Here is a 14,522-nt window from a genome sequence, read left to right on the forward strand (position 1 = left end):
TTTTTTTGAGACGGAATCTCGCTCTGTCACCCAGGCTGGAGTGTAGTAGTGCAATCTCAGCTCACTGCAAGCCCTGCCTCCCAGGTTCACGCCATTCTCCTGCCTCAGCCTCCCGAGTAGCTGGGACTACAGGTGCCTGCCATCATTCCCAGCTAATTTTTTGTGTTTTATTTAGTAGAGACGGGGTTTCACCGTGTTAGCCAGGATGGTCTCGATCTCCTGACCTCATGATCTGCCCACCTCGGCCTCCCATAGTGCTGGGATTACAGGCATGAGCCATCGGGCCCGGCCAAGATACCTTTTCTTTAACAGAACCATACAGAAAGACATACAAAGCGGAGCAGATTGTTTACAGCTTAAGACCAATCTCACAAATCCTTTTTCATTGATTATATATTTAAAGACAACATAAACAATCATCTTTATTATCCCTTTTATTATCCCTTTATTATCCCTTTTCCAGTTTCCACAGGAAGAGAGAAGTCAAAAGCCCAACTGGTAAGAAGATTTTACCCTTTTGCCAGCATATCAGGCTTCTGGGTTTCCTTCCCCCTAGCTCAACTCTACGCCAAGCATTTTAAGATTTGGAAAATTAACCTTTTCCATGTTGGAAGAACATTATAAAAGAAATAGAAGCCATTTTAAACTGCGGAAGAAGGAAAAACACCACAGAAAGGAGTTCCAGTTAGGGTTGTCAGGAGGTATTGCCTCTTTTCCTATTGGGAATGGTGTTTCCCCTTTGCCTTCTCAATTTTTTCTTTTCCCTTTTGTTCTACTATAGGAGACATATTGCTTATCTCCAAAATTTTCTTCTGCTTGCAGAGCTGCCTGTTTTAGCTACAGTGAGGGTTTGCCTTAGCAGCAACATCCCTTCACGAGATGTTAAATACCTGAGTTAAATTTTGGAAAGGTTCTATATACTTATTAAGGTCATCAGAAAATTGGCCTAAGTCTCCCTTTACTTGCCAAAGGTCCTGCAATGAGAAGGGAACTTGAAGGGGCCCCAAATAAGGGGGACCCTCAGATGACTTCCCTGAAAGTTACTTTTTTAATTTGGGGGAACTGTTTTCCCTGGACCTGCCCAATATGACTGCAAAAGAAAATAAGCCACTTTTTCTTCAAAGTTTCAAGGTCGAAAGAGTCCCAGTGCTTCAAAATACACTCAAGGGCAGTGCATGTTGAAGACGATCTGTTACCCATCTAGAAGGAGAAGTGAGAATAAAAGCATCCTTTTAGTCTCCTTCCTTTTGGTATGAGATCCAGAATGGAGAAGAAAGCAGTAGGAGGCGTCCCCCAACTATTTTCTCTACTTCGTTCCTGGATTCCCAGCACCCATTTAAATGTGCCACCCATGACTGCAGGTGTAACCCTCCAAGCCATAGCATCAGAGGATCTGAGTTTGGGGCCTTAGTCACGTTGTTCCCAAGCAATCAGTTTTCTGCCTTTTATTTCCCTTTGACCTCCTAGACTTGTGTGGCCTCCCAAAAAATGGATTTCAAGAAAAACCATGTAATTGGGAAGAGCCCCTTTAAGGGAGGGGGCGTGCTAGATTGAACTCTATATCCTGCTATTATAGCCCATGCTAAAGCATTTACCCATAGAAGAATGGTTCTGGTTAACTTCTGGACTTAAAATCCCCTTACTAATTAAGTACTATCTTAGTAGGAGCCAGAATGATGGCTTAAAGGAACATAGGAACTGAATGGCCGTTTTTCTGCCAGTGGGACAATATTGAGACTAAAATTTGGCTACGGAAGGCATCCTACTCCTGTTAAAAAGCAGAAACTTATGGTTCTTAGAGGAGGTCTAGAGCCTGATTTCTACTAGGTGGCTTAGAAATACCATGTGCTCTGAGGCAGGAGAATGGCGTAAACCCAGGAGGCAGAGCTTGCAGTGAGCTGAGATCTGGCCACTGCACTCCAGCCCGGGCGACAGAGCGAGACTCCGTCTCAAAAAAAAAAAAAAAAAAAAAAAAAAAAAAGAAATACCATGTGCTTGCCAGATAAAACGTAGAGAGAGAGACATTTATTGAGTCACTGCCTGCCGTGATTCACAATCTTTTCTAACAGAATCCTGCACATTAGACACACAGAGAGAGAGAGAGACCACAGATAGAAAGAGAAAGAAAGTTTGGCGACAGGGTAGCTGGAAGAGAGCCTTGAGATTAAAGGACAGATTTAAAGTTGAAATCTGCTCCATACTCACCAGTCTCATGGTTGAATTTCCTTTCCCAGCCAATGCACCAAAATGATACGGCTCTGATGAGTGGAGGAACACCAGGGTTCTTGGTCCTCATGCCGGTTTAGATGAAACGACACGGACACACGTGGAGTGGTTTTAAGGGACGGAGAGCTTAATAGGCAAGAGGGGCAAGAAAGAAGGGAGAAGGAAGAAATAAGCAGCTCCCCTGTACAGAGACGGGGTGGGGGGGGGCTCCAAAGCCAAAAGAGGAGGTCCCCCTCCCGTACAGTTTCTTAAATTCAAATGTTTAAATAAGAACATCTCAATTCAGTATGCACCTCCCCCTACCAATTTTACACTCAGATCTATCCCAAGTTTCAAAGCCATATAGTCAGTGATCACCCAGAACTATCTCACAAGTACTTTATGTGGTTTAACCTAAAACTAAATTGTTTCCATCCCCAAACCTCTTCTCTCTAAATTCATTATAACTTTGACAGGGGAGCTAGGAGCCACTCTCTTATTCACCAATAATCATTTTAGTCCTATTGGTCTTACAATAAAGTTGGCGGTTTCATGCCTACAAGAGTAGAGGCTTTTTCCTGAAGAACAATTTTAGGCCATACCAAAATAAGATCTGCATCCAGAAGTTGAAAAGGAATGATCTCCACTGTAAACTGATTTTAAACTATACCTGAAATATTCATGCTGAGCACTATATTTTACATTAAAGTAGAGTCATTCCTCAGTATTGGTTCCAGGATTGGTTCCAGGACACCCATAGATACCAAAATCCCTGGATGCTCAAGTACCTGATATAAAAAATGGCATAGTATTTGCATATAACTGATGTACATTCTCCCAAATACTTTAAATCATCTCTAGATTACTTATAATACCTAATACAATGTAAATACCATGTAAATAGTTGTTACACAGTAGTTTTAAATTTTTATTGCATCATTTTGAGGGTTTTCTGCTCAATATTTCCAATCTGTGGTTGGAGGAAACACAGAACATAGCCAGGCACAGTGGCTCACGTCTGTAATCCCAGCACTTTGGGAGGCAGAGGTGGGCAGATCACGAGGTCAGGAGATTGAGACCATCCTGACTAACATGGTGAAACCCCGTCTCTACTAAAATACAAAAAATTAGCCGGGCATGCTGGCATGCACCTGTAGTCCTAGCTACTCGGGAGGCTGAAGCAGGGGAATCGCTTGAACCCGGGAGGCGGAGGTTGCAGTGAGCCAAGATCATGCCCCTGCACTCAGCCTGGCGACAGAGCAAGACTCCGTCTCAAAAAAAAGAAAAGAAAGAAAAAAGAAATGCAGAACATTTGCATACCAAGGGCCAAGAGCCAACTCTATAATACCTTACACTAGGGTCCTAGGAAGTCCCACCTGCTAAGGGGACTCTAGTACCACTAAAATGGAGGTGATCAAGGATGCTGAGAAGGCCAATTTCTGGTCCTGCCCTTTCTCAGACCAAAAGACAGCAGTAATGGAGAAGATACACTTGAGAACCAGAAAGGGGGCGGGTTTGGTGGCTCATGCCTGTAATCCTAGCACTGTGGAAGGCTGAGGCGGGTGGATCACCTGAGGTCAGGAGTTCGAGACCAGCCTGGCCAACATGGCGAAACCCGTCTCTACTAAAAATACAAAAATTTGCTGGGCACAGTGCAACGCGCCTGTAGTCCCAGCTACTCAGGAGGCTGAGGCAGGAGAATCACTTGAACCCGGGAGGCAGAGGTTGCAGTGAGCCGAGATCACGCCACCGCACTCCAGCCTGGGGTGACAGAGCGAGACTCTGTCTCAAAAAAAAAAGAACCAGAAAGGCACTAAGAGATGCACAGTAGGCAAGCAGGCACTCAATAAATATTAACTGAAGGAATCATTCTAATATGCACTGTGCAAAGTGCTGGCAAGATACAGTAGTTCAGAGAAGTGCTAAATATTCAAAAAAGATAGATTTGTACTTTCCAGGATAAAGAAAGATGTCAACCATACTTTTTTCTTTACTGCAACATTTGTATTTGTAGACTGCTTTGTAATTACAAAGCATTTTTATATTTTCACATTCATTTAATCTGTACATGTTAGACTCCAGACTGGAAACGGACTGACCCAGGTACCACTTCTCTTCTAGGACCCAGAATACCCCTCATAGATGAAACTTAACTTTAAAATGATTATGTAGTAGAAGAATGAAAAGTATTCATCTTGCAACCAGGATGAATACTTATCTCAACTCAGGATGCACCTTTCTAGGGAGAGGTGCATGCTGAGTTGAGATAAGCCTAGAAACCAGCAAAGAGAGATGGCCCAAACCTACCTGAAACCTAGCTGCAGAGCATGGTGGCCATTTCTTCCCCTGCTTCTCAGAAACCAGCAGGACTATAAGCCAGGAGTTCAAGACTGCAGTGCACTAGATCCGGCCTGTGAATAGTCACTGCGCTCAGCCTGGGCAACAGAGCAAGACCACATCTCTAAAAAGAGAGAGTGAGAGAATGATGAAAAAGAAAGAAAGACTCTAAAGAGCTAGGAAGGGAAAGAAGCCACAGATTATCAAACCCACCTTGACAAAATTCCCACCAATCAGTGGGCATTATATACCCTGCAATTCCCAAAGGAGAGGTCAAATGAGAGTCTAGTAGTAGTCCTACTCACTCCCAGATCTAGAAAAGCAGGCCATGAACTGTTATTTTGGCAAGGACCTCTCTCCCAGAATTCCCAGACCTAGGTGGAGACTGCTCTGTTTCTCTACCAAGAATTGAAAAACTACTGCGAGCTGGCTGCCCAAGCTAAAACACACAGACACATACATTATGTTTTACATTTTTAAATGGTTAAAAAAAAATCTGACGTGGCCGGGCGCGGTGGGTCAAGCCTGTAATCCCAGCACTTTGGGAGGCCGAGACGGGCGGATCACGAGGTCAGGAGATCGAGACCATCCTGGCTAACACGGTGAAACCCCGTCTCTACCAAAAATACAAAAAAAAAAAATTAGCCGGGCGAGGTGGCCGGTGCCTGTGGTCCCAGCTACTCAGGAGGCTGAGGCAGGAGAATGGCGTGAACCCGGGAGGCGGAGGTTGCAGTGAGCTGAGATCCAGCCACTGCACTCCAGCCTAGGCGACAGAGTGAGACTCCGTCTCAAAAAAAAAAAAAAAAAAATCTGACGTGAAAATTACAGTGAAATTCAAATTTCAATGAAGTTTTGTTGGAACACAGCCACACCTATTTGTTTACTGTCCAAGGCTGCTTTTGTGCTACAACAGCCGAACTTACAACCATAAGGAGATTGCAAAGCCTAAAACGTGTACTATCTGGCCCTTTGTAGAAGTCCACCAACTGCTTCTACACCATGGGGTGGGGTCTAGGTCTATTTACTAAGCCAAACAACCATCCAGGCAAAGAAACAACAGTAAAGCAAAGAAACAAAAGAAGCAACACTCCTGGGGGGTAAAGTGGGGAAGTGTCCGAAAATAAAGTCAGTTAGGAGAGCTTTGAAGCAGGGAAATGGAATATAGAGGAACAACGCCAGAAGTCCAGGTTCAGAGAATAATTCATCTCCGCTCAGGAAGTAGATGGACAATGCTACTTAGAGCAAGGACGCCCTCTGTCGACATTCCTTGATTGTGCGCCTTTAACTGTCTAAAATCAGGCTGTAGGCATGCGGAACGCAGAGCCTGTGGGAGGAGTTAAATGGGCGGGTTCAAGAGGAGCGGTCTTCTCTTTCTGGAGTGGCTGGTGTTCCTGTACTCTTTCACCAAAGTCTTCCGAAAGGAAACTTGGGTTCAAGTTCGCACTAACAAGACATGCAACTCGCACTAACAGATGTGTATCCCTTTCCTCTCCCTAACTTCAGTCCCTTAAGTTTGCAGAGAGGGCAGCTTCTCGGAAGAGAGTCCCCTTTTCATTCTTTTTTTTTTTTTTTTTTTTTGAGATGGAATCTCGCTCTGTCGCCCAGGCTGGAGCGCAGTAGCGCAATCTCGGCTCACTGCAACATTTGCCTCCCGGGTTCAAGCGATTCTTCTGCCTCAGCCTCCCGAGTAGCTGGGATTACAGGCGCGCGCCACCACGCCCAGCTAATTTTTTAATTTTTAGTAGAGACGGGGTTTCACCATATTGGCCACTTTTTTTTTTTTCTTTTTTTTTGAGACGGAGTCTCGCTCTGTCGCCATGCTGGAGTGCAGTGGCGCGATCTCGGATCACTGCAACTTCCGCCTCCTGGGTTCAAGAGATTCTCTGGCCACAGCCTCCCGAGAAGCCGGGACTGCAGGCGCGCGCCACCACCCCCAGCTAATTTTTGTATTTTTAGTAGACACGAGGTTTCAACCATGTTGGCCAGGCTGGTCTCCTATCTCCTAACCTCGTGATCCGCCCGCCTCGGCCTCCCAAAGTGCTGCGATTACAGGCGTGAGCCACTGCGCCTGGCCCACCATTGGCCACCCTTTTCATTCTTAACTGAGACTCCTCCCTGCACCCCAGCTCCTGTCCATGCTCGACTTCCTCCCGCCTCCGAGGGGCCGCGAGTCTACCCACTGGCGGGGTAACTCCCCTTGCCCACCCCGCAAAATGGCCCGCAGTTTGGCTGAGTCGGGTAGGACACCCAAGGGACCAATACCACCTTCCATAAGATGGGATTCGAACCTAAAACTCGTTCCTAACGGCACTAGGTGCAAGAGCTGCCTCTCCCTGAACTACCATTCCCTCAGGTTTCAGAAAAGACAGCTTCCGCTGCCCACAAAGAGACGTAGGGAGGAGCCTAGCTTCCGGCTCGAAAGGGACTCTGGGACACTGGGCGGGGCCAGGAACGCAGTGTTCGTGGGAAATGGGGTCCACAGCCTCAGCGACGCAGGCGCCGTGGCCTTGCTCCGCAGCGCTTGGCTGGAGACCGCTGTCCCCGAGAGCGCGCAAGCACCCTGTCGGGGTACTAAGAGGCGTGGCGGATGTTGAGGCAGGCCCTACCGGTCTCGGTGGCGGTGTTGTGGTGAGGGCGGCCGGGTTTATTTAAGGCTGACTCCTAATTTAAGTGGGAGAGACACGCAGTTTGTGAGATATTACCACCCCAAGGGGGAGATCGGCAGCGGAATGAGTGGGTGCGCACCCACACACTGGCCGAGCTGCCTGAGGAGCCCTGCTTCAGGGGCCCGAGGAACTTGTCGACGGGGTTTCTTGAAGTAAATGCCTTGTCCCCAGTTACAGCGCTACCGTCATGTCCCTCCAGGGAGATGGCAGCAGCCTTTCGCTCTCATTGGTCTCTAATGAACCGTCATGTACCTGTAGACGGCCTGAGGAATTACCGATCTCATTTCCAACCTGCACCCCGCCAAGCTTCCAACGCTGCGCTCACCACCCCCGTTATTTTGAAGCACATCTCAGAATCGTAAACATTTCGGTACCAATTTCTAAAGATGGAGACTTCTTTGTTTTCTGAAATGATAAGGTATACCGGGTTCAACTGGCACACTTCTTGCCCCATACCTAGATTTAATCATTTATTCTGGAGACCCTGGTTCCTTTTGGTGGGAGCTGGTATTTGCAAACCACAATCTAGGTGCAAGTGGTACTCATCACTATTGAAAAGTCATGTGTCTAGACCTCTCCCAAATAGAGCTACAGTTCAAACCGATACTCCCAATTCAAATTCAAACAACAGGATTTTTACTTAACCTCATCAGACTTACATCTGTGTCTCTATTCTCCAATGTTAGAAACCCAAATTATCAGTTATGCCAATATAATTACTCATTTACTTTATCAAACAATACACACGTTTTTTAAAATCTCAGAACAATTATAATAGTACCACCACCATTATTATTGAAAAGTTTTAAGATTTTTAAAAAATTATTTCTGTCCTTAGAGTATACTGTACTAGAGATATACAGTCAAGTCAATGAATCTTAAAGTAACTTGGAATAGTTTTTCTCTGGGTGTTATAATGTAGCAGGACGAGCCACAGACAAAACTCCTCAAACACCAGATTAAAGAAGGAAGAGGTTTTTTATTCAGTCGGGAGTGTCAGCAGATTTGCATCTTAAGAGCTGAGCTCTCCGAAAAATAAATTCTTGGCCTTTTTAAAGGTTTACAACTTTAAGGGGTCCACCTGAAAGGGTCGTGATAAATCGAGCAAGCGTGGGAATCGTGACTGGGGGCTACATGCATCAGCTAACAGAACAAAAAGTTTTACAGTGCTTTTTTTTCATACAGTGTCTGGAATTTACAGATAACACAAGTAGTTTAGGTCAGGAGTTGATGTTATTATTATTACCTTTTTTTAACTCCTAGGGCCGGGTGGTGGTGCCAGGGTTGTCTGGCTATTTATCTTACTTTTGTTTCTTTCTAACTTTTTGCTTTTTCTCTCCTGTCTTGCGAACTAGGCAAGATGGGGGGAGGAGGGCAGCAGCAGTAGTAGTGGTCTCCTTCCTTAATAACACCAACTCCACCATGTAGTAGACCATATGATGGCCCCCAAAGATATCCAGGTCCTAATCTTTAGAACTTGTGAATGTTACTTTATAATGTCAGAATGGATTTTAGGTGTGAATAATTAGGGATCTTGAGATGGGGAGGTTATCTTGTTTTTCCTGGGGAGCTCTGTATGAAATTACAAATGCCTTGTAAGAGACAGGCAGAAGAAAATTTAACAGGGGAGAAGATGATAATATGACCTCAGAGGCACATATTGGAGTGATGCAGTCAGTAACCAAGAAATGCCAGCAAGCAGAAACCAGAAGAGGCAAGGAACAGATTTTACCCTAGAGCCTTTGGAGGGAGCATGGCCCTGACAACATTTTGATTTTGGCCCAGTGAAACTGATTGCAGATTTCTTCCCTCCCAAACTGTGAGAAACTGTTCCAAGACACCAAGTTTGTGGTAATTTGTACAGTGGCCACAAGAAACTAATATACACAGGTTCCTTTGTTTCATTGTACCTTCAAGGTTTATGGATTGCTTTTTCTTTAATGTATTTTGGTTTTATAATTAGGTAAAGTTTTTTATGCTATCAAAGTAGAATCCACAAAACAAAGTACTTCAGAGAAACCCAACTTCTATTCCTATGCCCTCTACCTGGTTCACTCCCTCCACTATAGCTAACCACTTTTAAATTTTATGGTTTATTCTTCCATTATTTAGCATAAACAAATGTGTACATATATATTTCTATCCCTTCCGTTCTCTCTTAAACTGCAGCATACTATTCATGTTTTTCCCACATAAAAATAAATCCTAAGGATCACAGAGATATTTCTCATTCCTTTTTACAATTGCATATTACTATATTGTTTGGTTGTACAGTGTATCCAAGCAGTCCTTTAATGACAAACATTTGGAGAATTTCCAAAAGGTGGAAAATAAGGACAGAGAAAGAAACATAGATAAGGTGGGCCAAATAGAAAACAAATAGCAAGAAGATAGACTTAAACCCAAACACATTTGTAATTACATTAAACATAAATGGATAAATATTTTAAGTGAAGATCAAATTTTCAGACTGAATTTTTAAAAACTTACTTTGTTTACAAAAGATGCACTTTAAATTTCAGGGCACAAAAAGTAGAAAGTGAAAGTATGGAGAAAAGATATACCACACAAACCCTAATCAAAAGAAAGTTAATGTTGCTATATTAATATCATGCAAAAGACATTTTAAGGCAAGAAGCATTACTAGAAATGAAGAATAATATAATGATACAAGCATTAATCCACTAGATAATCATAACAACTATACATTTAAAAAGTACCTAATAACTTACTCTCAAAATATGTAAAGCAGAAACTGTCAGAATTGAAAGGAAAAGTAAATCCTGAACCATAATATGATAACATACCTCTGTCAGTAACTGGTAAAATAAACAGATTTTAAAAAATCAGTAAAAGTATACACAGTTTAAAGAATGTGATTAGGGCAGGCATGGTGGCTCACATCTGTAATCCCAGCACTTTGGGAGGGCAAGATGGAAGGATCCCTCAAGGCCAGGAGTTCATGACCAGCCTGGGTAACATAACAAGACCCCATCTCTACAAAAAAAAAAAAAGGAAAGAAAAAAATTAGCTGGGTATGCAGGCCTACACTTGTAGTCCTAGCTACTTGAAAGGCTGAGGCAGGAGAATCCTTTGAGCCAGGAGTTTGAGGCTGCAGTGAGCCATGATCACACCACTGCACTCCAGCCTGGGCAACACAGGGTCTTGCTCTGTTACCCAGGCTGGAGTGCAATGGTGTGATCTCGGCTCACTGCAACCTCCACTTCCTGGGTTTAAGCAATTATTCTGCCTCTGCCTCCCGAGTAGCTGAGACTATAGGCGCATGCCACCACACACGACTGATTTTTGTATTTTTAGTAGAGATGGGTTTCACCACATTGGCCAGGCTGGTCTCGATCTCCTGACCTCATGATCTGCCTGCCTTGGCCTCCCAAAGCGCTGGGATTATAGGCATGAGCCACTACTCCCGGCCCAGTCATGGGTTCTTAGTTTCTGTTTCTGATTGAGCCAGTAAAGCCCCTTCCTCATTCTTATTTTCCACTTATCACCAGAGACAGAAACTAAAAACGATGGCTTCAGGGTGTTAAAAGCCTAAAACTAAACAAAACAGAACAACACAACAACAAAATCAAATGGGTTGGACAAGCTTGCCAGATGTCCTCAGAATGCAGCACTCTTTTTTTGTTTGTTTTTTGAGACAGAGTCTCGCTCTGTCACCCAGGCTGGAGTGCAGTGGCGCGATCTCAGCTCACTGCAACCTCCGTCTCCCAGATTCAAGTGATCCTCCTGCCTCAGCCTCCGCAGCAGCTGGGACTACACCACAGGTGCGCACCACCACGCCCGGCAAATTTTTTGTATTTTTAGTAGAGACAGGGTTTCACCGTGTTTTGATTTCCTGACCTCGTGACCTGCCCAACTTGGCCTCCCAAAGTGCTGGGGTTACAGGCGTGAGTCACCGCGCCAGGCTGGAATGCAGCACTCTTTACTTGGAAATAATGCCAATGAACAGGCTTAGGTTGAAGGATTATAATAGTCATGTAAAATCGATAATGCCTATAGTCCCTACCTTTAGTGAGTACGTAGGCACGTTCCAAGTTTAGTCATAGCTCCTTGTAGTTTCTTTTTCTTTTTTTTTTTTTTTTTTTGAGACAGAGTCTGGCTCAGTCGCCCAGGCTGGAGTGCAATGGCGCGTGATCTTGGCTCACTGCAACCTCCGCCTCCCAGGTTCAAGTGATTCAACTGCCTCAGCCTCCGGAGTAACTGGGACTACAGGCGCACGCCACCATGCCTGGCTAAATTGTTGTATTTTTAGTAGAGACGGAATTTCACCATGTTGCCCAGCCTGGTCTTGAACTCCTGACCTCAGGTGATCCACCCGTGTTGGTCTCCCAAAGTGCTGGGATTACAGGCATGAGCCACTGCGCCTGGCCTCCTTGAAGTTTCTTACAAGTAGAAGCCCTAACAAAGGACGATGCATTCCTCCTTCTGCTTTCTGAGGATGCCCTACACTGTAACAGAGTAGTTTCCAATAAACTTGCTGCTTTCACCGTGCTCTGTGACTCCCTCTGAATTCTTTTCTATGTGAAATCCAAGAACCTACTCTTGGGGTCTGGATTGGGACCCTCTTTTCTGGCAACAGGAACATATGCACTCAGGACAGAGCTCTCCCAGGGGTAAAAGGATTTGAGTATTCTGAGTTCTCGTTGACATACTGGTGGTGGTGAGAGATGTCTGGGGTGAATGTTCTAGAGGTAAAGGTCCTGGTGCTGGTGAGGCATGGGGATGCCAGTGTGTGTGTGGGGGGTGGAGGGGTGGTGGAGATGACAGGTTCAAAGAACAGCAGGGCAAGTGGAACTGATCATCCTATGGACATTGACTTCATGGAGCATGAAGCTAAGGCTTGGGGTTTGTGAACAAAAGTCTCTAGAAAATGAGCGGGAAGCAGAGTGACCAGTGGGTTTGTGAGGAACAATAACAAGGCGAGCATGAAGCTGTATCCTGGGTGCCACAAGGTTTAAAGGAAAATAAGCCAAATCATTTTCATGTTGAACTTGGCTTAAATTTTCTAATAATTTTCTATCCTCTGAGAATTCCTCTTATGAACATCATAGAAATGGCAGCTTAAAGAGTAATAAAATATTTATGATGTACAATGAATGTAGATATTTGCAGCTTTTCGTGTTTCATGTAGTTAATCTTGTAAGAAAATTAAGGGAGTGTTCAAAATGCAATTTTCGGCCAGGTGCGGTGGCTCACGCCTCAAATCCGAGTACTTTCGGAGGCCAAGGCAGGCGGATCATGAGGTCAAGAGATCGAGACCATCCTGGCTAACATGGTGAAACCCTGTCTCTACTAAAAATACAAAAAACTAGCCAGGCGTGGTGGCGGGCACTTGTAGTCCCAGCTACTCAGGAGGCTGAGGCAGGAGGATGGCGTGAACCTGGGAGGCAGAGCTTGCAGTGAGCCGAGATAGCACCACTGCACTCCAGCCTGGGCAACAGAGCAAGACTCCATCTCAAAAAAAAAAAAAATACAGTTTTCATATTTTTCAATGGCTTCATGCTGGAGAATTGAAATAAAATGGAGTAGTACACTGTTTTTCCAATCTCATTTCATCTAAGAGAAAAGCACATCTGTAAGTCAGTACAAATCTTTTGATCAAGTATAAGGTGTTCTGAGAAAATGTCTTGTTATGACCAGAAAAAGTAAAAGCAAATAAAAATCAGCAATGTTCAAAAAGAGCTGCTTTGTTGGTCTTTTCCATCAAGTGGGTAAAGATTTGACAACTCTAATGCTTGCTGCTGATAAATTGTAAAAGAATAGGGAGTACAATTAACTTGATTTGGATGTGGAAATTTCATTCAGTCTCATTTCCAGAGTTTGTGAATATTAACTCCAGTAGAAAAGTCCAGCCCCAGGAACAAAGCACCTTCTAGTTTCTCTCACATCCCTGGTGGCGATTCCAGCCTGCTCTCAGGGCTGCGGAAATTGCAATGAGACCGCAATGCAGTCACATTTGGCCTGTGTGAGCAGGAATGTTGTAGCTTTGGCCAGGCTGTCAGCCAGATGTAACAAGACAAATTTAAACATAGTGTGCCTCTGCACAGCCCCACACCTGCCCAGACACATCTAAACCTGGACCTGTCACATTCAGTTAATTCCAGAAGTCAGCTCTTCTCTCTTCTGTTACAGCTGAAGGTGCCCAAGAACAGAAAAAAATGCAATTTTCACTTTTTTTTTTTTGAGACAGAATCTCGCTCTTTTGCCCAGGCTGGAGTTCAGTGGCACAATCACAGCTCACTGCAGCCTCAAACTCCCCAGGCTCAAGTGATCCTCCCACCTCAGCCTCCCAAGCAGCCGAGACTACAAACACACACGACCATGCCTGGCTAATTTTGGTATTTTTTGTAGATACCGGGTCTTGCCATGTTGCCCAAGCTGGTCTCGAACTCCTGGGCTCAAGCGATTCTCCTGCCTTGGTTTCCCAAAGTGCTATGATTACAGGTGCGAGTCACTGCGCCTGGCCTAATTTTCACTTTTAAACTGAAAATCATGGCTTTATTAACAAAATGAAAACTTTTTTGTTAATTTCAATGTATATGGCAGGGGGCAGGGTGGTGACCACATGTGATGACCTTGGACTGACTCTAAGAAACACCAAGAAATGGGATTGCAAGTATTTGGATTTCCTGGCAGGGCTGGGAGGTAGCCTCTCACCAGCCCTGCTTTAACAGTTTTATGCCTGTAAGAACGGGAAATTTTTTTCTTTTTCTTTTTTCTTGAGACGGAGTCATGCTCTGTCGCCCAGGCTGGAGTGCAGTGGCGTGATCTCGGCTCACTGTAGATATTTGCAGCTTTTCATGTTTCAGATATTTAAACTTGTAAGAACCGCACCCCCCGCTGAGTTCACACCATTCTCCTGCCTCAGCCTCCCGAGTAGCTGGGACCAGAGGCGCCCGCCACCACACCCAGCTAATTTTTTGTATTTTTAGTAGAGATGGGGTTTCACCGTGTTAGCCAGGATGGTCTCGATCTCCTGACCTTGTGATCCGCCCGCCTCAGCCTCCCAAAGTGCTGGGATTACAGGCGTGAGCCACTGCACCCGGCCAGGATTTTTTTTTTTTTTCAATAAATACATGCTGATTTATTACAGGGATAAGGTGGCTTCTTGGGGGATAAATTCAAGAGGAGTTGAGAATGTTTTATTCATTTACGATGTCCCTTTCCTGGAAGGGAGGATAGCAAGATGTAGGACAAGCTAAAATCATCCCCTATTTAAAAATAAAAAAAATTCACCCCCAAGTAGTCCCAGGTAGGGGGCAGAATAAAATATATATATATCTGCAATGATTC

The sequence above is a fragment of the Colobus angolensis genome, unplaced genomic scaffold (assembly GCF_000951035.1).
Source record: "Colobus angolensis palliatus isolate OR3802 unplaced genomic scaffold, Cang.pa_1.0 Scaffold452, whole genome shotgun sequence".
NCBI lineage: Eukaryota > Metazoa > Chordata > Mammalia > Primates > Cercopithecidae > Colobus > Colobus angolensis.